Source organism: Ovis canadensis, chromosome 6 (assembly GCF_042477335.2).
Source record: "Ovis canadensis isolate MfBH-ARS-UI-01 breed Bighorn chromosome 6, ARS-UI_OviCan_v2, whole genome shotgun sequence".
NCBI classification, from domain to species: Eukaryota; Metazoa; Chordata; class Mammalia; order Artiodactyla; family Bovidae; genus Ovis; species Ovis canadensis.
The window spans coordinates 123072461-123097343 of NC_091250.1; the positions used below are offsets into that span (position 1 = coordinate 123072461).

Consider the following 24883-nt stretch of genomic DNA (forward strand, 5'->3'; position numbering starts at 1 on the left):
AGCCATGTAGATTCCTAGTTCCCCAACCAGGTATTGAACCCCAAGCCCCAGCAGTGAACGTGCAGTCTTCACCACTGAACTGCCAAGGAAACTTCTCTATGAACTGTATTCTTCTTTCCAGCTAGATTTCACCAATAGATTTAGCCAACATCTGACAAGATATTGGTAGATGGGAGAGAGAAGTCGGCTCCTTCTTTCCGTGGGTCCTATCTGAAGCGTAATGTAGGATAGGCAAGTCCCTGATTGAAGTCACGGCTCCGCTCAAGCTAGTGGGTGCTGATAACCATCTCAACCTGTTTTTACTAGCCCAGGTTGTCAGATTATCCTTTGTGATTCTCCGACAGGCCACCCATGCCTTTGTCGCTAGTTCCACTGGTAAGCCCATCTCAAATAGCTCCATTTGGTATTACCATCTGTTTCTCATTGGTATCTGACTACTACGGATGTTGATAACTGATAGAAAGGTCTTCCTTATAGAGGTGATGGAAACCCTTGTTCCATTCCTTGGAATCAAACAGAAAGGGTCCCATCTACCTTTTCAAATAAAAGTCCTTCAAGTATATACAAGGCAGATCTTAATAGAAACCTAAAAATCTGGACATTTTCAGTTTGGGAATTTTGCGATAAAGAATTTGAAAGCATTTCATGAAAAACAAAATTCAGAAGCTAAGTACTTCCCTTAAATATCCTACTGAACTCAAAAATCCTTTGTACACCTTCCATTCACAAAATGTCCAAGACCTTTAATAGTCTACTTATATAACCAGTCTTCACCACCTTTGAGGAAAATGCCTTCTCTTTTCTAATTCCTTTGTGATGCTAGATGCCCTCTCTGAGTTGAATAAAGTATTATAGCCTTTAATTTGCCCTCAATTGACTATGCAAAAACTTCTCCTGAAGACAAACTATACATCTTTTTTAAAAATTTATTGTTTAATTGGAGGAAAACTGCTTTACAATGTCGTGCTGGTTTCTGCCCTACAACAATGGGAATCAGCCATAATGATATGTATACCCCCTCCCTCTTAAGCCTCCCCCCTCACTCCCATTCCACCCCTCTAGGTTGTCCCAGAGCACCAGGCTCTGCTCTCTGGGTTATGTAGCAACTTCCCACCAGTAATCTACTTTACACACAATAGTATATATATCTCAATACTACTTTCTCCGTCTGTCCCACCCGCTCCTGCCCTCACTGTGTCCACAAATCTGTTCTCTGCATCTATTTTCCTTCCCTGAAAATAGGTTCATCAGTATAATTTTTCTAGATTCCATCAATATGAGTTAATATAGGATATTTGTTTTTCCCTTCCTGACTTACTTCACTCTGTATGACAGGCTCTAGCTTCATCCACCTCATTACCACGGACTCAAATCCATCCCTTTAATGGCTGAGTAATATTCCATTACATTTATGTGCCATATCTTCTTTATCCCAGGTATTGTTATTTTCTTAGAAGACATTTGTTGCCACAGAATTAGTGAGCAGAGGACTCTATTCATTTCAACAATTTTGATATATATTGTTCTGTTGCTTTTCAGAATGTTTTTACCCTTTGAATTTGAGATTTTATGAGCATGCTTTAATCTGTCCATAGATCCTTATCAGTGTTAACCATTTGTTGTTTGGTGTTTAGTCACTAAGTCATGTCCGACTTTTCGATCACGTGGACTACAGCACACCGGGCTCCTCTGTCCTCTACTATCTCCCAAAGTTTACTCAAACTCATATCCATTGACTTAGTGATGCTATCTAGCTATCTCATCCGTTGCCACCCACTTCTCCTTTTGCTTTCAATCTTTCTAGCATCAGGGTCTTTTCCACTGATTTGACCCTTCCCCCTGGGTAGCCAAAATATTGGAGCTTCAGCATCAGTCCTTCCAATGAATATTCAGGGTTGATTTCCTTTAGAATTGACTGATCTGATCTCACTGCAGTCCAAGTGACTCTCAAGAGTCTTCTCCAGCACCACAATTCGAAAGTATCAGATTTTTGTTACTCAGCTCAGTGTTAAATATTATATACAGGTAAACTGTGTATGTATATACATATACTTAATTATTTAATGGGCTTCCCAGGTGGCTCAGTGGTACTTAATAGTTGATTATTCAATTATTTAATGAATAGATAGACTGAACTTTTATTACAAGTAATTTAAAAATATTCCTGGAGTACTGGAGCAATTATCTATATTTTGTTTAGTAACTAGCTTACCTTTAGGCAGTATACATTTTTTCCTCCTGATCCTGGAATTAAAGGTGGATCTTGATGGAGAGTCTCCTTCCTCTATAGATACATTTCTTAAATTAGGCTACACAGTCCTCAGTTTCCTACGTTTCAAACAGTTAGTGCAGGAATCCCAGAAGGAGAATGCCCAGCCTGCAACTAGTCGGTGGTTTATAGATGCATGTCCTGTTAACATTTCAATTCCACCCTCTCTGGTGCCATTGTGGCTCTGGCTAATGCTTATTCATTTACACAAATGGTTACTGACCCAAGGGCTCAGAGTATCAAGATTTGAAGTGTAGCCCACTGTACCATATTTTATATAGAGGGGCCTGATGCTTGCAAAATAATATTCAAAGAAAAACTAACATATGTCAATAAGTGTCAGAAGTGTTTATGAAGACTGGGCATGCACATTTTGGCTTTTTTTTCCTTTTTAGCCAGAAGTTCATTTATTTTTTTTCAAATTGGAGTATAATTGCTTTACAAAGCAAGGCTATAATCTACGGGGTTGCAGAGCTGGGCACGACTGAGTGGCTGAGCACACATACACATGCAATGTGCACTTCAGTACACACACTCAGGGAAGACATCTCTCTCTGCTCTGCCCTTGGGAGGCCCCCAGATTCAAAAGCAAGTCCTTCTCTCAAGTGGAGAAAGAAAATGTTAAATGAAGGCAGCTGGAGGAACACCAATACCTATGAACCATGTGTGAACTATTCAAATATTCTTTTGCAAAACTTTTTGAGCACTGGCTATGCGGCCATTGCTGTGTGAGGTCCAAGGGAGTCAAGGTGAGACAGATACTCATGGTGTTCTTCTTAGCTGGGGACTTGGGCCCAGGAGTGACAATGACACTGGATGGCTAGGCCTGCCCCACTGAGGACATTCTTAGAAAGTGCTTTGAGGGTGTCATGGAGGGGCTAAGTCCCTCTACCCATGAGGACCAGGGGAAGTTAAATCCAAGCAGGGCTCTGAAAGCCACGGAGGCCAACAATGGGGAGCAAAGGGAGGGACTTGCTTTGAGCAAAGCATAGAGGCATGAAAAAATGTGGCCTGTTTGGGACAACTGGCTAGTGTGTCAGGTACTCTTCTGTCTTAAAATGTGGTCAAATAGTTAGAGAAGAGAAAGAGATCAGGAGATAAAGTTGGACCAATCTTGCAAAAGGCTTTGAATGCCACTTTTAAGAATCTCAAAGGAAACTTACCTTCCATCAGTGGGTAGCCATCAAGATATGAAACTGGGGAATAACTAACACCCCCCTAAGGGTCACAGTCAACACTGGTAACTTGAACTCCATGCAAATACCAGCCAGCTACCAAAGCGCAGTCCCCAGCACCATCCACTTGCTTTCTGCATAGAGTTTCCCTTCTTTTTATTTACTGACTTTTATCTAAATTTCAAAAACCCATTTACGTTTATTAATGACTGTCTATAGTGATGTCAAGGCTATATATTGTAACCCTGCTTATTTAACTTATATGCAGAGTACATCAAGAGAAACGCTGGGCTGGAAGAAGCACAAAGTGGAATCAAGATTTCTGGGAGAAATATCAATAACCTCAGATATGCAGATGACACCACCCTTATGGCAGAAAGTGAAGAGAAGCTAAAAAGCCTCTTGATGAAAGTAAAAGAGGAGAGTGAAAAAGTTGGCTTAAAGCTCAACATTCAGAAAACAAAGATCATGGAATCTGGTCCCATCACTTCACCGGAAACAGATGGGGAAACAGTGGAAACAGTGTCAGACTTTATTTTTTTGGGCTCCAGAATCACTGCAGATGGTGACTGCAGCCATGAAATTAAAAGACACTTACTCATTGAAAGGAAAGTTATGAGCAACCTAGAGAGCATATTCAAAAGCAAAGACATTACTTTGCCAACAAAGGTCTGTCTAGTCAAGGCTATGGTTTTTCCAGTGGTCATGTATGGATGTGAGAGTTGGACTGTGAAGAAAGCTGAGCGCTGAAGAATTGATGCTTTTGAAGTGTGGTGTTGGAGAAGACTCTTGAGAGTCCCTTGGACTGCAAGGAGATCCAACCAGTCCATTCTAAAGGAGATCGGTCCTGGATGTTGTTTGGAAGGAATGATGCTAAAGCTGAAACTCCAGTACTTTGGCCACCTCATGTGAAGAGTTGACTCATTGGAAAAGACTCTGATCCTGGGAGGGACTGGGTGCAGGAGGAGAAGGGGATGACAGAAGATGAGATGGCTGGATGGCATTACCGACTTGATGAACATGAATTTGAGTGGACTCTGGGAGTTGGTGATGGACAGGGAGGCCTGGTGTGCTGTGATTCATGGGGTCACAAAGAGTCGGACAGGACTGAGTGACTGAACTGAACTGAACTGAACTGAACTGACTGATAGTGACTTCCCAGGTGGCGCTAGTGATAAAGAACCCACCTGCCAATGTAGGAGACACAGGATATATGGGTTTGATCCCTGAGTCAGGAAGATCCTCTGAAGGAAGGCATAGCAACCCACTCCAGTATTCTTGCCTGGAGAAACCCATGGACAGAGAAGCCTGGTGGGCTATGGTCCGTACAGTTGAAAAGAGTCAGACATGATTGAAGTAACTTAGCATGCATATTGTATCACAAGTGTACCACTTAAAAACTTGAAGTCATTTGAATTATGAGATGAGGTTGTCAAGGAAGCAGCAGATTCCTCTACATTTAAAACCTTCTCAATTCTATCAGCCCTCCACAGTTCTGGAACAAGAGTTTAAGTTTTCAAACTCCAAGCATGTTTCGTAGGAAGAGGAACCAAGCCTGAAGTATTGTAAACATTAGTTGTTGTTTTGTACACTGTGAATATGTCAAGGTCTTCAGTAGGAAGGGTCCACTGTCTCTAGCAGAGTGATAATAAAATACATAGTGTGATATGATTATGCATATATTAAAATGATGCACATGCTGGACAGGGACAAGAGCAGAGCAAAAGAGAAGATATTGTCAGTGTTGTGTGATGGGGAGAGCTGTCTGTAAGGTGAGACAGTCCTGGCTCAGACTCCAGCCTCAAGGTCCTCTCCTCTAAGGAGTCATATTCAAGGTTCAAGACACGAAGTATACCAAAGACATGAATGCTGAATCCAAGCAAGTTCTCATCTACAAGCAGTCCAAAATCATGGTGCTATTGTACCCTCCTGGCTTGATTATAGGATCTTATCTCCTCTAATCAGCATCTTCCAATTCTTTCTTGGATCCCCAAAAGGAGTATAACATGCTCACAGTTATCAACTCATTGTTATAGCTCTGTGGGTTATTTGTCTGGTTAAGCTTTAGGTTGTATCATGCAATGTATGATATAATAGCAACAGTCCTGAATCTCAAAGGCTTGACAACCACCATCTGTATGGCTGGGGAGGAAAGGGCAGGGATGTGGACAGTGGACCCCCTCCTATTCAGAGGCACTTTTTCATTGATCCTAAGGAAACTCTACTCTACCCAGAATTTCACAAAGTCTCCCATGAAATTAGCACCTTCAGCTACCCTCTTCCATGGCCCTTCTCCTGTATGCAAGTCTCAAAAAGCAAACATTAAAACATCACCTCCATTTCTATAGCAATAAGGTATAGTTTGCAGAACATTCAAGGCTCCACCTCTAGACCAAGACAGCCTGACTTAGCCATTCACACCCCACCAGCAACTGATCAACAAGACGTGAAATGAAAATGGGTTTGCACCTCCAAACCCATGCTGAAATCCTGTCTCCATATCCTCTCAGGATGGAGGAGTGAGTGACTCTCCAAAAATGTGTAAATAGAGGTTCTCAGGACACAAGCAACAAAGGAGCCCTTCAGTTCCCTCCTCTAAGAGCAAAACAAAATGGTAGCAGTTTTTAAGAGCTTATTTTTCCTGGCTTCTACCCAAAACAGTTTCAAAAATTTAAGGTGCTAATTTCAGCCAGAGCAGACTGTGACTTAAAATCTTGGCATAAAGAAGGAGAAAAGAAAGAAAAAGGAGTAAGAAAGGGAAAAGAAAGAAGGGAGGGAGTGAAGACAAAACGTTCTTCTTTTTCTTACCTAGGAGAAGTTACAACGTTCTGGAACTTTCCAAGGACTTAAAGATCATCTTGTTCTACAACCCTTTTCAAAGAAGGAAATCTCAGGCTTCAAAGAGATGACAATGTGTGTCTAAAACCACAGAGCCAGTGAATGGATGGACCGAAACTTTGTGCAGCACTTCCCATAGTCCCCTGTTGTCTAGATAAACAACAGATTAGATGAGGGGACGGCATGCTTAGTGATTTTCTGGTCCAGATTTGAACTGCAGAGTCTAGCCGCCCACTTGTATAAATGTACTTCATTTTTATGCGTGTTTGAATTCCTGGCCAGTGGCCAGGGGAGCTGGGCTCTGGACAGGCATCGAGGGACTGCAGTGAATGGGAGGGAGCCACCCAACTGGGAGGAGAATCTTGGCTCTCAGCTGAAGAGTGCGTAAGAATCGGGCCTAAGAAACCAGTGAGAAATCCCTCTAGGATGGTAAACACCATCAAGTGCAGAATTGCAGGCCAGGATGAAATACTGATGTGAGCAAACAGTCCATTAAATGTCCCAACTCGGTTAGTCTCTTCTTTCTCTTCTTCCTTTTCCTTGTCTCCCCGAATCCCTCCTCCTTCGTCTTTTTCTCCTTCTTTTATGAGGTGATTTATACTTTCAGGTTAGACAGCCCTGGCTGTTCACCCCCACGTCTGCTGTACATGGAGTGCGGTGGTGGTACTGAGAGTGTAGAGAAACTGCGTGCGTCACTGAGGTCCTCGCCTGTCCTTCAGTGTTTCTTTCAGTCACCAGTCAGCAAGCTTGTGCTGTTCTGCACAGATACAGTATGTAGAGTATTGAGCTGGGGGGTCAAATAGACTCTGCTTCTGTCCAGCTGTGTGTCCTTGAGGAAGCTACTGGATGTCTCTGGTTCTCACTGTCCATAGCCAAACATAGGGACAAACACAGACCCCAAGGAATCATGAGAGTGAAATAGGAGAAGAATTCAATTTCCCGTTCTCTGTTAAGAGATCCTCAGGTTTCTCTGTCAGAGACTCTTTCCTCCCTGGTGTCAATTTCTATGTGCTGGATGAAAGATCATTTGTTCATTCATTCACTAAATATTAACCGTAGGGCTCAGACGCTTTGCTGGCTCTGAGGGTTCAGGAAGGAACGGAAGATGCAAAATCCCTACTCTCATGGTGTTGGAATTCTAGAAGGGAAGGGCAGTAAGCCAATACCAGAGGAAAGCTTCTTGATGGAAAAAACTTTGCTTTTTATCCACTGTTGCATTCCTTACCCTGTGAACAGTGTCTGGCCCACAAGGTACTCAGTTAATATCCATGGAATGATTGAATAAATTCCATCTGGCACAAAAAGTTAAATAAGAGAGACTAGTAATATATTACTATTATAAATATTATGATATAGTAATATATTATTATTGCAAATATATTTATTCAATTGAACAAATTATACTTCTGTATATATATTTATATAAACAGTCTCTCTTATTTCAATTACATATGTATATAATCTAAAACAAATGTATATCATCTCCAGTAATGATCAGTTCTATGAAGATAAATAAAACAGAGTGGGAAAAAAAAAGTTGCAGAATAGAGGAAGCCCTTATAGGGAGGTGATATCTGAGCAGAGATCTAATTTCAAGTGAAGTAATAATCATGGCTAACATTTATGAATCATGTAGTCCAGGAAACACTGTTCTTAACAGCTTTCTACGTGTTAAATTAGTCAGCTCTCATGTAGCCAAGTGAGGAGGTGTCTAACATTGGCCATATTGATGCCGATGACATGAAGCAACGAGAATCAAGTAACTTGCCCAGGGTAATACAGCTGGAAAGAGAAGAGCTTGAGATTTGAGACCAACAGCTTGACTCTGGGGCTGTGCCTTCAATCATTATGGGGGCGCTGCCTCAATTCTATCAAGTGGGGATACATTCTCAAGCTTTGGAACCACCCCTTCTCCAGATCCAACTGATAGAACAAAGAGTCAATCATGCCCTGTTTCATAATCTGTGATGCCTCAAAACTAACCACCCAGCCAACCAATCAACAAAAACTCAGAATCCAAAGGACCCTACCCACCCCTCGCTGTGAATCAGGATCTGTTGGAAGTGGAGATGGTAGAGTCATGCTTCTCAAAAAGCTACCTTGGTGACTTGTACATCTAGTGATGATTGACAACATTAGTTGGGGTGGGGTGGAATGAAATTCAAGAAAACCTTGTGTATTTATTCAAGAATCCACTGAAGAATGGGGGCTTCAGTCAGTGGTGGATGGAGACAAACTCAGGACCATCCTCAAGACCTGGAGCAAATGTTCTGTGATGCCTTCCCCCATCCCGGTGACTGCCATGTCCCCTCTTACCTCCTCTCTGTCCAATTTTCTATCACAGCTGGCAGGATATGCAGTCACATCCCTTCTCCTGTGCCATAGGCTCCTCCAGGACGGATGCCGTGTTCCCATTTTGCAAACATTAGAGACCTCTTGCAATGCACTGCATGAATTGAAAAGAATGCCCATGGGTACCTACAGTAGGATTTCAGCATGCAGACCCAGAGACACAAACTATGAAAAGAGGCAACAGGACAGGATGGTCTGGGGAGAAAAGAAACTGAGTGAAAACAAGTCTGCCTTTTCTGGTCCCACTTCTCAAACTGCCCAGGGCTGGGAGGCAGAAACAAGTTCCAGGCCAAAACTCAGAGCTGTTAAAATAAAAAATCCCATCCACCACCTCTATTTTGTAAACAGCTACACTCCTTTCTGGGCTTCCCAGGTGGCTCAATGGTAAAGAAATCACCTGCCAATGCAGGAGAGGCAGTTGAGAAGATGCCCTGGAGAAGGAAACAGCAACCCACTCCACTATTCTTGCCTGGGGAATCCCACGGACAAAGGAGCCTGACAGGCTACACTCTATGGGGTCCCAGAGTCAGATACGATTGAGTGGCTGAGCATGTAATTTGTTACAACATCCTTAGGAAGAAAATACAAGCACATTGATGGGTCTTCTGGGTTGACCTTAACCAACATGTTGGTGAACAACCCATTCCTATACAAGGCAGACACTCTAAATATGTATATAATTTGTTTTTGCTTATAAGGAGGTAATCTTTTTTATCATTTATTTCCAACAGTTTGATCAGTTAGTCCCAACTCATGATGAGAAATTATTGTCAAACAGAACTGACAGTGTCATGGGTTAATTTTCACCCTGGATGATGCAGACACCCTAAGGCTGTGATGTTGAATATTTCACAGGAAGGTTGGGAAGAGCACCATTTGGAGAGGAAATAATGCATTTCTCATGGGAGGGATTGGAAAACTGTTCAGTTCAGTCACTCACTCAGTCTCGTCCAACTCTTTGTGACCCCATGGACTGCAGCACGCCAGGCTTCCCTGTCCATCACCAACTCCTGGAGCTTGCTCAAACTCATGTACATCAAGTTGATGATGCCATCCAACCATCTCATCTTCTGTCATCCCCTTCTCCTCCTGCATTCAGTCTTTCCCAGCATCAGGGTCTTTTCCAGTGAGTCAGTTCTTCCCATCAATTGACCAAAGTTTTGGAGCTTCAGCTTCAGCATCAGTCTTTCCAATGAATATTCAGGACTGATTTCCTTTGGAATGGACTGGCTTGATCTCCTTGCAGTCCATGGGACTCTCAAGAGTCTTCTTCTACACCACAGTGTAAAACTGTGTACAGTAGCTTAAATTATAACTGTAAATGAAGTGTTTGGTCTCAAGATAAGTTACCAGTTAGGCACATGAAAAGTGGATCCAATTAGACCTGCTTTACAATAAGTATCATGTTTACTTTCCATCTATAAATTGATATATAATGCAACAATTATAAACTAGAATTGTTATGCAATGATTGGTGATACATGGAGTTAATACTTTTATGAAAGTCCATCTGCATAAATTGCAGATGAATTAAGAACATGGTTGACTTGCTTGCAATTAAGTAAAAAGTTAATATAGAACCTAAGGTTGAATTTATGTCCATATATATATATATAAAGTGATAAGAAATATAACATAAATTTTAACCATTTTTAAGCATACACTTTATGACAAAGTTTTGGAAATAGACAGTGGTGGCCAATGTACTTTCTTTTTTGAAATATCAGTCATCACTATTTCCAAAAAAAAATGTACGTTGGTCACCACTGTCTATTTCCAAAACTTTGTCATCTCAGCATCAACTTTGCTATTGTTGCTGTTTAGTTACTCAGCTGTGTCTCACTCTCTTGCAGCTCCATGGACTGTAGCCCACCAGGTCCTCTATCCATGAGATTTCCCAGGCAAGAATACCGGAGTGGGTTTCCATTTCCTTCTCCAAAGGATCTTCCTGATCCAGGGATAGAACTCCCATCTCTTGTGTTGACAGGAGGATTCTTTACTACTGAGGTACCCAGGAAGCCTTGTAGTGGAAACTTTCTTCTCATTAAATAGTAGCTCTTCATTTCTCCTTCCTCTCCAGCCCCCGATCACCTCTAATTGTCTTTCTGAATTTGATCAATTATTTATTTCCTATAATTGGAATCATACAGTGTTTGTTCTTCTGTGTTTGGCTTAGTTCCATCAGCATAAAGCTTTCAAGGTTCATCCATGCTGTAGCATATATAAGAATTCATTCCTTTCCACAGCTGAATAGCTTTTTATTGTATGGAGAGAACACATTGGTTTACTGGGTCACCTGTGTGCAGACGCTTGAGATGTTTCTACCAGTGAAAGTGAAGATGAAGTAGCTCAGTTGTGTCCGACTCTTTGCGACCCCATGGAATGTAGCCTACCACGCTCCTCCATCCATGGGATTTTTCAGGTAAAAGTATTGGAGTGGGTTGCCATTTCTTTCTCCAGTTTCTACCAGTGGGAGATTATAAATAAAAGATTGGATTTTAATAGATAGATGACAAGCATGGGTAAAATATCCCTTGAAATTTCAAACTCTTTCAAGTTTCCTTTTCAAAGTTCATACATTGGGGGATGGGAGAACTGGATCTGAAATGAATGATTATGGTACAGATCACACACACACACACACACACACACACACGCAGATGAGAGAAATGGCAGCTAATTGAAAAACAGTAATTTTATGTCCTTAGCAAATAGTTAGGAGCCTTCTCTACCAAAACAGTTAAATTTCCAAACTATTTAGTGGAAGAGATTTTCTTTTTAAAATACCTTTAATCTGCATCTGACATGTATAGAAAAGAAAGGAAGGAAGAGGACATTCAGACTTATCTTCTTCAATACTTAAATACTTCAGAAAAACACATAGACCTTTATCATTCAGCTAATTGTCTCAAAAATTGTGTTTGCTTGTCAATGGCCTGGATTTATGCGGATGCTTATATTTAGAGGCACAACAAAATTTCACTGATTTTTTGAAGTGTTGGCCTTGATGTTCAAAATGGGCAGTGATACCAGGGGGCTCTTCTGTTTCCAATAGCCAGTTCTTTATTACAGACCTTTTGAAGGGATCCACAAAGAGTGTGTTAAAGAACAATGAATGCATGTGTGTTGAGTGTCTACCACATGCCTGTCTGTGCTTGTGGCCTTTAATATGCACAAGAATTCCTTAAAGAGTATCTTATTCCTATTTAACATATGAGCAAATTGATCTTCCGAAATAGTTAATCACATTTGTCCAGTATTATCCCCAATTAATGTCAAGTTTAAGACCTTGGTTTTTTTTTTTCTTTTAAACTGGGAAACAGATAAATAGAGGAAAAAATGTAAATCACAGCTGAATTGGATACTTCAAGTGCAAATCAGAACTAGGTAGAGTCTTTAATTGTGTGGAAAATGTAAATCGCTACTAAAGATAGAACTTCCAAATTAAAGAAAGTAGAAATGGAATCTGCCATGCATTCTTTTTAGAATGCTGTACACAGCTTCTAATATGCAGTGTTAAATGTCTCAGTAACTTTCTTTTGTGTTTGACAGATTATCTGAGAGGTCCTGTAGCTCTGCCTACACAGAGGACAAAATTTCCCTGCTGACCCAGTCCACAATTTGTTCTAAGTGTATCTTTTCTCCTCATAAGGTTTGGTTGGGCTATAATAAAAGCACAGTGTAAGTATCATGGAACAAATGATTCATGCAAAATCACTTAATCACCATTACACACAATCAAAAGATTGGACTGAAAATAGGCAAATGCTTTAGGTCAAAATAGTTGAAATTACATAGTTGGCCTGAGGACTTTTAATAATGATACCTTGCATTTGTATAATGGATTCTAAGATTCATGAAAGCTCATACCTATATTAATCTCTCTTTTAAATATGACCAAAAGTCCATTAAGTAGGTGTTCTGTCCATTTTATTGTCAAGGAACAGCCAAGCATGGCAGCTAGTCTCCAAAGAGGTCCCCCCATTGAACCACGCCTTCTAATATTCAGCTCCTTAAATAGTCCTTTCCTACTGAATCTGGGCTGGCCCCACTGTAACAATACCATGTAGCAGTAGTTTCTCTAGGTAACACTTGCAACTTTTGCTTTGCTCTTTTAGAACACTCTTTCTGGGGAAAGTCAGGTACCATAGAAAAGTTTCCACCTTAAGTCTGCTAAGGTAAGGAACCGCAAGTAGGTCACATGGAGGGCAGAGGGAGGGAGACCCAGTCAGCCCCCAGGCAGAGCAGTCATGCAACTGAGGCATCAAGTCAGTCAGTCAGTCAGTTCAGTCGCCCATTCATGTCCCATACTTTGTGACTCCATGGACTACAGCATACCAGGCTTCCCTGTCCATTACCACCTCCCGGAGCTTGCTCAAACTCAAGTCCATTGAGTCAGTGATGCCATCCAACCATCTCATCTTCTGTCGTTCTCTTCTCCTCCCGCCTTCAGTCTTTCCCAGCATCAGGTTCTTTTCCAATGACTCAGTTCTTCCCATCAGGTGGACAAAGTTTTGGAGTTTCAGCGTCAACATCAGTCCTTCCAATGAATATTCAGGACTGATTTCCTTTAGGATAGACTGGTTGGATCTCCTTGCAGTCCAAGGGACTCTCAAGAGTCTTCTCCAGCATCACAGTTCAAAAGCATTAATTCATCAGCGCTCAGCTTTCTTTATAGTCCAACTCTCACATCCATACATGACTACTGGAAAAACCATAGTTTTGGCTAGACAGACCTTTATTAGCAAAGTGATGTCTCTGCTTTTTAATATGCTGTCTAGGTTGGTCATAACTTTTCTTCCAAGGAGCAAGTATCTTTTAATTTCATGCCTGCAGTCACCATCTGCACTGATTTTGGAGCCCCAAAATATAAAGGCATCAAACATGTCATTAACAAAGCTGTCTTGGATCTTCAACGCAGCTCAGCCTTCAGGCAGCTTCAATCCTAGCCACCATCTAAATACAACTGGGTGGACACCCGAGGAAGACCTGGCCAGAATTTCCTAGCCCACCCTCAGTACTACCAGAAATAATAAACGTTGCATGACTCTAAGTTTTAGAGTAATTTGTAACATCGCAATGGGTAATTATAATGCGAGGTTTGTGTGTGTGTGCGCGCGCACGTCAGTCATTCAGTCATATCCTGCTCTTTGTGGCCCCAGAGACTGCAGCTTGCCAGGCTCCTCAGTGCATGGAATTTTCCAGGCAAGAATACTGGATTGGCTTACCATTTCCTACTCCAAGGTATCTTCCCGACCCAGGGATTGAAACTGAATCTGCTACTTCTCCGGCATTGGCAGGTGGATTCCTTTACTGCTGCACCATCAGTTAAGCCCAGAATACCAAGTCTACCTAGCTTTTCTTGTTTTTCCCATTGCACCAAAACAACTACTAGATGAAGACTTCAACTTTACTCAGCCGCTGTCACCTAGTTATTGGCTTCCTGCAAAACTCTGTGAGGCAGTGGCTTCGTAGGAAGCAACAGGACTTCCTCTGGGGACCAAACTCTCTGGAGGAGAGTTACACAAGTGATATGACATCAAACATACAGTGTGGAAGGTATTAAGGGGTAGTTCTGAGTTCTCATCCGTTATAAATTCAGCATTAACAGTGACTTGACTCCTCTAGAACTCACACCTTTCTTCCATAAAACAAGAAGATTAGCTTAAATTATTTCTAAGTTCTCTTTCAAGTTTATCAGTGGATAGGTATCAGCTGATGTTTACCCTTAGGTTGTTGAGTGAGTTATCAAAAATATGTAATTTACTTTTAATACACACAGATATGTGTTGGAAAAATCTGAAGCAAGACAAAATATTGGCAGTGATTATTTATAATCTTACTCAAAGGATTCAGTTTTCATACAAAGAACATGTATTCCTTGGGTAGCAAAAAAATCATGCATTTTGTTTGTTTTCAATAGAGAGTATATAAAAGTGAGTATAAATTGAGAAGAATGGCTAAAAAGTAGATGTAAGACTTTAGAGTGTGTGTGTGTGTGTGTGTTAGTTACACAGTATCTTCTGACTCTTTGAAATCCATGGACTGTAGCCCACCAGGCTCCTCTGCCCATGGAATCCTCCAGGCAAGAATAACGGAGTGAGTAGTCATTCCTTTCCCCAGGGGATCTTCCCCACCCAGGGATCTTATACATTGCAGGCAGATACCTTACCATCTGAGAAACCAGGGAATTTTCTATTATTCAGTTCAGTTCAGTCTCTCAGTCGTGTCCGACTCTTTGCGACCCCACGAATCGCAGCACGCCAGGCCTCCCCGTCCATCACCAACTCCCGGAGTTCACTCAAACTCACGTCCATCGAGTCAGTGATGCCATCCAGCCATCTCATCCTCTGTCGTCCCCTTCTCCTGCCCCAACCCCTCCCAGCATCAGAGTCAATGATGAGTCAGCTCTTGCAATGACTCTTCCAATGAGTCAACTATTCGCATAAGGTGCCCGAAGTACTGGAGTTTCAGCTTTAGCATCATTCCTTCCAAAGAAGACTCAGGACTGGTCTCCTTTAGAATGGACTGGTTGGATCTCCTTGAAGTCCAAGGGACTCTCAAGAGTCTTCTCCAACACCACAGTTCAAAAGCATCAGTTCTTCCGCACTCAGCTTTCTTCACAGTCCAAATCTCACATTCATACATGACTACTGGAAAAACCATAGCCTTGACTAGATAGACCTTTGTTGGCAAAGTAATGACTCTGTTTTTCAATATGCTGTCTAGGTTGGTCATAACTTTTCTTCCAAGGAGTAAGTGTCTTTTAATTTCATAACAGCAATCACCATCTGCAGTGATTTTCAGTTCAGTTCAGTTCAGTTCAGTCGCTCAGTCGTGTCCGACTCTTTGCGACCCCATGAATTGCAGCACGCCAGGCCTCCCTGTCTATCACCAACTCCCGGAGTTCACTCAGACTTGCGTCCATCGAGTCAGTGATGCCATCCAGCCATCTCATCCTCTGTTGTCGCCTTCTTCTCCTGCCCCCAGTCCCTCCCAGCATCAGTCTTTTCCAATGAATCAACTTTTCCCATGAGGTGGCCAAAGTACTGGAGTTTCAGCTTTAGCATCATTCCTTCCAAAGAAATCCCAGGATTGATCTCCTTCAGAATGGACTGGTTGGATCTCCTTGCAGTCCAAGGGACTCTCAAGAGTCTTCTCCAACACCACACTTCAAAAGCATCAATTCTTCGGTGCTCAGCCTTCTTCACAGACCAACTCTCATATCCATACATGATTACTGGAAAAACCATAGCCTTGACTAGATGGACCTTAGTTGGCAAAGTAATGTCTCTGCTTTTGAATATGCTGTCTAGGTTGGTCATAACTTTTCTTCCAAGGAGTAAGTGTCTTTTAGTTTCATGGCTGCAATCACCATCTGAAGTGATTTTTAGAGCCCCAAAAAATAAAGTCTGCCACTGTTTCCAATGTTTCCCCATCTATTTCCCATGAAGTGATGGGACTGGATGTCTGATCTTCGTTTTCTGAATGTTGAGCTTTAAGCCAACTTTTTCACTGTCCTCTTTTACTTTCATCAAGAGGCTTTTTAGCTCCTCTTCACTTTCTGCCATAAGGGTGGTGTCATCTGCATAACTGAGGTTATTGATATTTCTCCCATCAATCTTGATTCCAGCTTGTGTTTCTTCCAGCCCAGTGTTTCTCATGATGTACTCTGCATAGAAGTTAAATAAGCAGGGTGACAATATACAGCCTTGATGTACTCCTTTTCCTATTTGGAACCAGTCTGTTGTTCCATGTCCAGTTCTAACTGTTGCTTCCTGACCTGCATACAGATTTCTCAAGAGGCAGGTCAGGTGGTCTGATACTCCCCTCTCTCTCAGAATTTTCCACAGTTTATTGTGATCCACACAGTCAAAGGCTTTGGCATAGTCAATAAAACAGAAAGAGATGTTTTTCTGGAACTCTCTTGCTTCTTCCATGATCCAGCGGATGTTGGCAATTTGATCTCTGGTTCCTCTGCCTTTTCTAAAACCAGCTTGAACATCAGGAAGTTCATGGTTCACGTATTTCTGAAGCCTGGCTTGGAGAATTTTGAGCATTACTTTACTAGCATGTGCGATGAGTGCAATTGTGTGGTAGTTTGAGCATTCTTTGGCATTGCCTTTCTTTGGGATTGGAATGAAAACTGACCTTTTCCAGTCCTGTGGCCACTGCTGCGTTTTCAAATTTGCTGGCATATTGAGTGCAGCACTTTCACAGCATCATCTTTCAGGATTTGAAATAGCTAAACTGGAAGTCCATCATCTCCACTAGCTTTGTTCGTAGTGATGCTTTCTAAGGCCCACTTGACTTCACATTCCAGGATGTCTGGCTCTAGGTGAGTGATCACACCATCATAATTATTTTGGTTGTGAAGATCTTTTTTGTACAGTATTTCTGTGTATTCTTGCCACCTCTTCTTCATATCTTCTGCTTCTGTTAGGTCCATACCATTTCTGTCCTTTATTGAGCCCATCTTTGCATGAAATGTTCCCTTGGTATTTCTTGAAGAGATCTCTAGTCTTTCCCATTCTGTTGTTTTCCTCTATTTCTTTGCATTTATCACTGTGGATAAATGATCCCATCTTAACACAGATTCTATGAGTCTTGCATGTCTAGCGGCCAATGTACAAATATAAGCGATCATAATTCTACAAAAACTCATCAACATTGAAAAGTACTTTAGCTATCATGACTGGTATCACCCCTTTTAGAGGGTAATGGAATAATACTGAGTATTAATGAAAAGCTGGGTATGTATTATCTCTGCTAATTTTCAGATAAGCCTCTGAGGCAGACATTACTAATAACCTCACTTTATGGATGGGACATCGAAGGCAAGAGACATTAAGTAATTTTCTCAATGAGAACACTCTGGCTGAGACCTTGACTGCCACCCAGTGAAGGCCTGCTTGGACTCCTGTCTCATGGAAACTGAAATAGTAGAAGTATATTGATTTAAGCTGGTATTTCAGTTTCCTTGAGACAGGAGTCCAAGCAGGCCCTCACTGGTGGCAGTCAAATTCTCAGCCAGAGTGTTCTCATCTGGAGCTTGGGGCCCTCTTCCAAGTTGACATCTTGTTGGGAAACTTGAGTTCTTTGCACCTGTAGGACCATGGCTTTTGTTTCCTTGCTGGATGCTGGCTGAGGGACACTTCCAGTATTGCTGACCACTGAAGTCCCTTGCTAAGCCTCTTACATGGCAGGTGACTTCAAAACTAGTAGGAGAATCTTTCTCCCTCCTCAGTATGCTAAGTTGACTTGGAGTCTCAGAAAACCTGATAACGTCACATGCGATTATCCTTACCAGATAATGTAACCCAATCAAGAGGGTAAATATCCCATCTCATTTACAAGTCCAGCTTACATTCAAGAGGAGAAAATTACATAGAGCATGTACACCAGAGAGGAGGAATCTTGAGAGGACATTCCTGAATTCTACCTACTACATCTCCTTGCTGATGTTTATCTTAAGTTCCTAATCGCCATGTTTGCTTTCTTTGTGCTCTAGCTCTTTTCATGAGCAAATATGTTAAAGAAAGGACTCCCGTCTACACTGAAAGGTGGGGTAACCTGAAGATACTAGGCTACTCTACTAGTACTAGCTAGTACTACATCCTTATGCTAGCCAAGAAGACAGTTCAGGGAACAAATCTAGCTCTATTTACTAGTCATGTGACTTTGAGAAATTACTTAATGTCTCTTGCCTTCGATGTCCCATCCATAGAATGAGGTTAATAGTAATGTCTGCCTCAGAGGCTGACCTGAAAATTAACTGAGATAATACATACCCAGCTTTTCATTAATACTCAGTATTATTCCATTACCCTCTAAATGGGGTGACACCAGTCATGAGAGCTAAGCTACTTTTCAATGTTGATGAGTTTTTGTAGAATTATGATCTCTTATATTTGTACATTGGCCACTAGCCAGGCAAGACTCATAGAATCTATGTGAAGAAGGCATCATTTATCTTGCTTTGCAGAGAGGCACCAGAAGTTGAGAGAAGCTACGGAAATTGCCCAAGGTCACATTGCTGTGAAAAGCTAGGTTCAGGACTAGCTCTCTAAGTTCAGGACTTCAGAATCCAAGGTCAGTGTTCTTTTCCAGTGTGCCAACATGAAAACAGTAGAATGAGATTTGTTATTCATAAGACCTGGTGTAGAACTCATATCCACTGGAGGAAGCTAGGGGAATAGAGATGTAGTTAGAGGAAACATGCATTTTAGTGGCCAATATGGAGATGCACTGGCTTGCCTTAGGGAATACTGGATTCTCTACTGGTGCAATATTCGGGAAGAGGTTGTGTCATACGGCATAGTGGAGAAAGCTCGGATGCTGGAATGATTCATTTAGTTAATAAATGTTTGTAACTCTTAGGTCAAATATTGTTCTATTTGCTTGGGATATGATGGTCAGAAAAAAACAATGAGCTTGGATTTCCCCTGGGTTTTGAAAGGATTAAGTAAAACAGTATACTGTGAACTGCTAACAGTGCCTGGCCCAGAGAAGGTGTTCCTAGGACGTCAGCTCACAAAGCTAAGATTTGGTGAAGGGGGTTTTCACATCAGATTGACATCTGGGCTAGAATTACAATTCAATCCACAAACAAGTATTTGCTATCTACCATGTGCCAGGCACAGTGCTGAGTGCCAGGGTGTTGTAACCAAGAGGAAAAGACATTCATTCAGGAGCTCTAAATTAATTACTAACCAAACAATAGAGATATCTTGTAACATAAGTAAGATGGAGTGATGCCCTCATATTGGTGAGAACCAGAAAGCTTTTATGTAGCTGGAGGTTGATGGTAATGCATGGACACTGTTGATACTCTGAGAAGCCAAAAGAAGAGACTACTCCTTGATAATAAGTTTATCATTGTATTTAGCGCTTCTGTGTGTCAGAGAACAAAGTGGTCTCACTCCTTACAGGAAAAATTAGAATAGCCCTGTTGTATTACTGGTTGGTCCTATTACTTGTATGAAATACAGAAAGACTAAGACCTATATGCAAGTTTACTATCTTAGAGTGGATGCTCTAGAAGCGAAGCCCAGGATGGGGATCCCTGTATTCTTGCTGCTGCTGCTGCTGCTAAATCGCTTCAGCTGTGTCCGACCCTCTGCGACCTCCTAGATAGCAGCCCACCAGGCTCCTCCATCCCTGGGATTCTCCAGGCAAGAACACTGGAGTGGGTTGCCATTTCCTTCTCTGCCTGTATTCTTGGGAAAGTCATTTATCAAGAATGGGATTGTGGAAGAAATAGATAACCAGGGATGCAGAATAAAACAGGAGAAAAAACTAGGCAGAAGTGTGGCTTCAGGAGAAGTCTGCGTGCGTGCGTGTGTGCTGTCGTCTCAGTCGTATCTGACTCTGTGCAACCCTATGGACCATAGCCCTACAGGCTCCTCTGTCCATGGGATTCCCCAGGCAAGAATACTGGAGTGGGTTGCCATGCCCTCCTCCAGCAGGATCTTCCGGGCCCAGGGTTTGAACCCATGTCTCTTGCGTCTCCTGCATTGGCAGGCATGTCTTTACCACTACTGCCACCTGGGAAGCCCTCAGGAGAAGTCTAGCCTCCACTTGATCCCACGAATTCTGGAACGTGAGCTGTACCATAGAGGTTGTCCTGCCCAGAGACCAGGAGGCTGGGACGCCTCCCCGCGATCCTATTCCTCATGCCACATCAGTCAATCGTTAGTCACAGGCAACCCCCTGGAGAGTAGAGAAGAAGGGTGGGCATTACTTCCCAGGCACCTCCAGGGAAGGCAGAAACCGACAACTAAGAGAAATGCCCAGAACATAGTACACAGGTTGAGCTTTTAGCCACCAGATGGGGGTGGGGAACAGGCGATGGGGAATCAGAGTATTTTTCTGGTGAATGGAGTCCAGACTGGACACCAACTGCAAAGGCCAGGGTCCTGAAGCTGGGAAATGATGGGAAACCAAGGCCTTGGTGCCTGCTTTTTCAAAACCAGTCTTGATCTACTTCCCAGAGGTCTCGATGCTTTTAACCACTAAACCACATACCCACAAAGTTAACAGTTTTTACTTTATCTCACTGAATTCTCCCCCAAATAGAGTTAAGTAAATGTCAGTCCATTTATATTCAGAAACAAAAAAAATTGAGTTTCTGGGAATTTGAACCTAATAACTAGTGGAATTGGGATTCAGATTGATTCAGGTCTCCTAGCTCTCCTTGCTTTTTCTCTCAGGTCGCCTGACTTGGAAATTTGAGGAAAGTGGAGTGAGGATCTTGATTTCAGGGTGAACGGAAGAGTCAGGGTCATTCCTTCCACCAAAATATTTCAGTTAAACGCCTCAGTCAAGCATCTCAGCATCTTGGTCCTCATCCCTTGCTTTCCATTTGGAGAGCGCCTTTGTGCTGCTCTGGTCTTTAGCTCAAGCTCAGACTTTCTAAATGAACGTCTACCTTTAAGGAACCTGCTTTATCACATCCCTTTTGTATCAGGATCCAGCCACTGTTGGCTTGAAGATACTCCAATAGCACTAGAGAGTGCCTCCCGAGATTCTGGATGCCTCTTATGTTTCTAGGAGCTTCTCTGGTGGCTCAGTAGTAAAGAATCCGCCTGTCAATGCAGGAGACCTGGTTCAATCCCTGGGTCAGGAAGATCCCCTGGGGAAGGAAATGGCCACCCACTCCAGTATTGCCTGGAATAGCCCACGGGCAGAGGAGCCTGAAGCATATGCTTTACTTCTTCCTCTGCTGACTCACAATTGCATAGACTTTTAGTAGCAGGGCGTGGACCCTAGACCCTAAATTCCAGTTACAGCCATCAGTGGCTCTGGCAACGTGGTCAAGCCCTACAGCGTCTGAGTTTCCTCCCTTGTAAAATTAGGGCTATGTCATTTCCTACTTCTCAGAATTACCACATGGGTTAAAAACAACATATTTAAAATACCAAGCACATAGCAGGTATGCAAAAATGGCAGTTATTTTTATATGACAGATATACACCTGCACAGGAGAGAGAGAGACGCATGGATGCCTACTAAGCAAGCTTCCGCCACTTGAGAAGCAGATGTCAAGGCCACAGACTGAGCTCCCAGTGTGCTGAACCCACTCCCATGCCCAGGAGACCTTCTCCTGCTTGCGTCTTTACTTCCTCCATCTCCACACCCCCACTGCCTTGATTCCTTAACCTGCTCTTGTCCAGAACGCCCTGCTCTGGTTACCTCCATTGCCTCCTGCGCTCCGGCTCTATGGCAATTCCTCCAAGAAGCCTTCCTGTGGTAAGGACAGGGTCCCGTGGCCCACAGGATAAGTGATCTGGGTCACAGCTTTGCCACACCACCCTTCCCATCTCTTCCTACTCTGAGGAATGGTGTGGCTAAATGATACCTCTGTCATCCCTCACTTTATATGATCCTCAATGCCAACATTCCCCGTCTCTGGGACCACCATCCCCATAGCTGGAGTAGTATTCCTCTCTTTATTATCATTTAAAAATATGTATATTTATTTATCTGGTTGCTCCAGGTCCCAGTTGTGGCATGTGGGATCCCCAGTCACATCACATGAACCCCCGGCTGAGGAAGGCAAATTCCTGACTGCAGCATGCAACCTCTTAATTATGGTCTGTTGGATCCAGTTACTCGACCAGGGACCAACTTGGGCCACCTGCATTGGGAATGCAGAGACTTAACCGCTGGACCACCAGGGAAGCTCCCTCTATTTTCTTTTAAAAGAGTGGGGGTAGGTCCATATCTTATGCCTCAGTTAGTCCACTCTATCCTGGGGCTAACTGACTTCTCTCAGGGATGTTCTTGAATTTTTCAAGAACATATTGAAAGGCCCTAAGCACACTACACTGGCTAATCTGTACACAGTTTAAGCTGCCTGCTTTCCTTGCCTTTTGTTTTTTTTTTTTTTAAATTTAAACACAGAATAGCCTTCCTAGCACTTCTATGTTTTGTTGTTTATATTTTAGACACAGAACAGTTAATGACATTTTCATTTTCCTGAGAGCTTAGTGCCATGCTAAGCACATAGTAGGGTCTCAAAAGAAAAACACAATTGTAATGAATACTCAAACTCTCAGCAGTGATCTCTGACTCTACCGCTGCAGGTAGCAGGCACTCTGAATGCTGGCCTCTTCTGCCCCACATCTCCTTTCTGCTGTGTACTGTCTCCCAAGATAGAAAGAGCAAGGCACTCTGCTCAGAGGTGCACCAGCAGTTTTGCTAAAACAGCAAATTTCCAGGCTGAGAGCTGATAATCAAAATTGTGTTATCAGGGTTTCAGCACTATCTGATTCCTGGAGGATGGGAGGGGGCTGTCTGATGCCTCAGAAGCATCAAGTGAAGTCAATATTCCAAACGCCCCAAACACAATAGCTGAGGCTCTGCTCAGCTGTTCTCTTTCACCCTGCGAGGAGGTCATCACCCAGGCTGGCCTTGAGCCTAGACCAATCCAGGCAGCAACCTCACTCCCTAGGCTTTTCTCTGTTAATAGACTTCAGTTATGCAGATGACACCACCCTTATGGCAGAAAGTGAAGAGGAACTAAAAAGCCTCTTGATGAAAGTGAAAGAGGAGAGTGAAAAAGTTGGCTTAAAGCTCAACATTCAGAAAACGAAGATCATGGCATCTGGTCCCATCACTCCATGGGAAACAGATGGGGAAACAGTAGAAACAGTGTCAGACTTTGTTTTGGGGGCTCTAAAATCACTGCAGATGGTGACTGCAGTTATGAAATTAAAAGACGCTTACTCCTTGGAAGGAAAGTTATGACCAACCTAGATAGCATATTCAAAAGCAGAGACATTACTGTGCCAACAAGGGTCTTTCTAGTCAAGGCTATGGTTTTTCCAGTAGTCATGTATGGATGTGAGAGTTGGACTGTGAAGAAAGCTGAGGGCTGAAGAATTGATGCTTTTGAACTGTGGTGTAGGAGAAGACTCTTGAGAGTCCCTCGGACTGCAAGGAGATCCAACCAGTCCATCCTAAAGGAGACCAGTCCTGGGTGTTCTTTAGAAGGAATGATGCTAAAGCTTAAACTCCGATACTTTGGCCACCGCATGGGAAGAGTTGACTCATTGGAAAAGACTCTGATGCTGGGAGGGATTGGGGACAGGAGGAAAAGGGGACTACAGAGGATGAGATGGCTGGACGGCACCACTGACTCGATGGACATGAGTTTGGGTGAACTCCGGGAGCTGGTGATGGACATGGAGGCCTGGTGTGCTGCAATTCATGGGGTCGCAGAGTCGGACATGACTGAGTGACTGAACTGAACTGAACTGATGAGGCATTTGGAGACGGATCAGGTGTCCATCTGACTCCTAAGTCGCTGCATTTGGGCTTCTGAGTAGGCCCACCCTGGGCAGGACCCCTCTGAATCTGACCATGCTCAGATGAGAGCTAAGGGCCTTGAACAGGTCTGGAGCAATGGCCTCATACTGCTTATCCCTTCCAAATGGCTAGCTCAGGAGGTACCAAAAACAGATGAATAGAAATAGCTACTAGGGCCCCTGACCGTTGCCTGTGGTAGACCTCCATGACAGCATTTTTAGTCAACAACACCCCCATTGGGCTTCCCAGGTGGCTCAGTGGGGAAGAATCCACCTGCCAGTTCAGGAGATGCCAGAGATATGGGTTCGATCCCTGGGTTGGAAAGATCCCCTGGAGCAGAAAATGGCAACCTGCTCCAGTATTCTTGCCTGGAAAAAATCCCATGCAGAGAGGAGCCTGGCAGGCTGTAGTCCCTGAGGTTGCAAAGAGTCAGATGTAACTGAGCACACAAGCATACCTCCAAACCAACAATTACTGAACTTATACCCATTGATCATCTTAAATTCAGTCATCCCCTAGATCAGCTGTGTCAGCCACAAAAGGTAGACCATGTCTCCAGTGCTTGGTCCTTCCCTCCTTCATCCCTACCCACCACCTTCTTGCCCCAACAGGGCAAGTTTCAAGTACACCATCCCGAGGGTGCTGGCATGCTTAGGTATTTTGCAAAAAGCATCCTCTTTGGAGTCAGAAAACACATACCAGGATTTCTACTTAGTCACCCAATTCCTGGGCAACCTTGATTTCACCTTTGTCTCTTTTTTCAGCCTTCACCTATTACAGTGTCTTCCCTGGTGGCTCAGATGGTAAAGTGTCTGTCTACAATGCGGGAGACCTGGGTTTGATCCCTGGGTTGGGAAGATTCCCTGGAGAAGGAAATGGCAATCCACTCCAGGACTATTGCCTGGAAAATCCCATGGACAAAGGAGCCTGGTAGGCT

General features: G+C 43.0%; 1 long non-coding RNA gene across 1 annotated transcript in view; it reads right to left on the bottom strand.

Moving 5' to 3' along the window:
* The window catches only part of LOC138442201 (uncharacterized), a 98475-nt gene extending 89747 nt beyond the window's left edge, over positions 1 to 8728 (bottom strand). The window contains exon 1 of the long non-coding RNA XR_011257567.1: positions 8599 to 8728. This is a non-coding gene — a long non-coding RNA (uncharacterized lncRNA). The remainder of the gene's footprint in view (positions 1 to 8598) is intronic.
* Positions 8729 to 24883: the final 16155 nt, after the last annotated feature.